Genomic DNA, 2,067 nt, shown 5'->3' with positions numbered 1-2,067 from the left:
CTAACGCGCAAGGGCCGCCGGGAGATGGAGGCCGTTCGGTCACATGCCCCCATCTGGCGCTGTTGCATTGTTAACGTGGGAACTACAATACCCAGACTTCCAGGCGGCGAACCGATTTCCGGCGAGGAGACGCTGAGCTCGGCTGTAGCATTACTATAGCAACAGCAGCAGTCTCTTTATTAAAGGGCCAATTTCCTGCCTTTCAAAACACTTAAAAGATTATTTCTTAAGCAATTCAAACCGCCACAAACGTTTATGTGTTATTTAGATTTAGAATTTTATTCTCTGTGAGTAGTAATAGTTTTGATAATCAGATTTAAACATAAATAGCTTTAGGAAAAAGTTTTCATAGACCTTTGGCTATCATGGACTTCAATGTCTCGGTAGCACCACTACTGACCGAGCTCACTGGATGGGGTCTGCTGGAAGGTGGTGAGGGAACCAGCAAGAGGGAAAGACCTACTTTACCTCATGCCCACCAATCTGCTTACATAAGATGCATCTGTACATGCCAGCATCGGTAGGATTGACTACTGCACAGTTTTCATGGAGACGCAGTCCTGTCTTCACATTGAGGGTGCCTTCCATCGTCTTTTGCTGAATAGGATAGATTTCGAACAGATCTAGCAACTCAAGACTGGGCATCCATGAGGTGCTGTGGGTCATCATCAGCAGCAGAATTGCACTCAGCCACAATCTGTAACCTCATGGCCCAGCATATCCATCACTCTACCATTACTACCAAGCTAGGGGATCAACCCTGGTTAAACGAAGAGTGCAGGAGAGCATGTCAGGGGCAGCACCAGGCATACCTAAAAATTAGGTGTCAACCTGGTGAAGCTACAACACAGGACTACTTATGTGCCAAACAGCAAGTTATAGTCAGAGTTAAGCAAATCCACAACTAATGGATCAGATCTAAGCTCTGCAGTTCTGTCACATCCAGCCGTGAACAGTGGTGGACAATTAAACAACTCGTTGGAAGAGCAGTCTCCACAAATATCCCCATCCTTAATGAAGGGGGAGCCCAGCACATCAGTGCAAAAGATTAGGCTGATGCATTCGCAACAATCTTCAGCCAGAAGTGCTGAGAGGACAATCCATTTTGGCCTCCTCCGGAGGTCCCCAGCATCACAGATGCCAGTCTTCAACCAATGCAATTCACAAAACATGATATCAAGAAACGGCTGATGGCACTGGACACTGCAGAGGCTATGGGACTTGCCATTATTTCAGCAATAGTACTGAAGACTTGTGCCCCAGAACTTGCCATGCCACTAGCCAATGTTGTTCCAATACAGCTACAACTCTGGCATCTACCCGGCAATGTGGAAAATTGCCCAGGTATGTCCTGTACACAAATAAAAAGCAGGACAAATCCAACCCAGCCAATTACCACCCCATCAGTCTACTCTCGGTTATCAGTGAAGTGATGGAAGACATCATTAACAGTGCTTTCAGGCGACACTTGCTTAGAAATAACTGATGCTCAGTTTGGGTTCCGCCAAGGTCACTCAGCTCCTGACCTCATTACAACCATGGTTCAAACATGGACAAAAGAGCTGAACTCCAGAGGAGAGGAGAGAGTGACTGCCCTTGACATCAAGACAGCATTTGGCCAAGTGTGGTATCAAGTAGCCTTAATAAAATCGGAGTCAATGGGAATCAGGGAGAAAACTCTCCGTTGGTTGAAGTCTTACCTAGCACAAAGGAAGATGGCCGTGGTTGTTGGAGGTCAGTCATCTCAGCTTCAGGACATCACTGCAGGAGTTCCTCAGGGTATTGTCCTAGGCCCAACCACCTTCAGCTGCTTCATCAATTACCTTCCTTCCATCATAAGGTCTGAATTGGGGATGTTCGCTGATGATTGCACAATGTTCAGAACTATGTGTGAATCCTTAGATACTGAAGCAGTCCATGTCCAAATGCAGCAAGACCTGGACAATATCCAGGCTTGGGCTGGCAAATGGCAAGTAACATTCGTGCCTCACAAGTGCTAGGCAATGACCATCTCCAACAAGAGAGAATCTAACCATCACCCTTGACATTCAATGGCATTACTATCAC

General features: G+C 46.5%; 1 protein-coding gene across 8 annotated transcripts in view; it reads left to right on the top strand.

Annotated features, from left to right (window-relative positions):
• phc3 (polyhomeotic homolog 3 (Drosophila)) overlaps positions 1-2,067 on the top strand; it is a 199,644-nt gene that overhangs the window by 67,891 nt on the left and 129,686 nt on the right. The window lies entirely within an intron of this gene.

This window comes from Carcharodon carcharias, chromosome 2 (genome assembly GCF_017639515.1).
Source record: "Carcharodon carcharias isolate sCarCar2 chromosome 2, sCarCar2.pri, whole genome shotgun sequence".
NCBI lineage: Eukaryota > Metazoa > Chordata > Chondrichthyes > Lamniformes > Lamnidae > Carcharodon > Carcharodon carcharias.
This window is presented reverse-complemented; position numbering and strand designations above follow the sequence as displayed.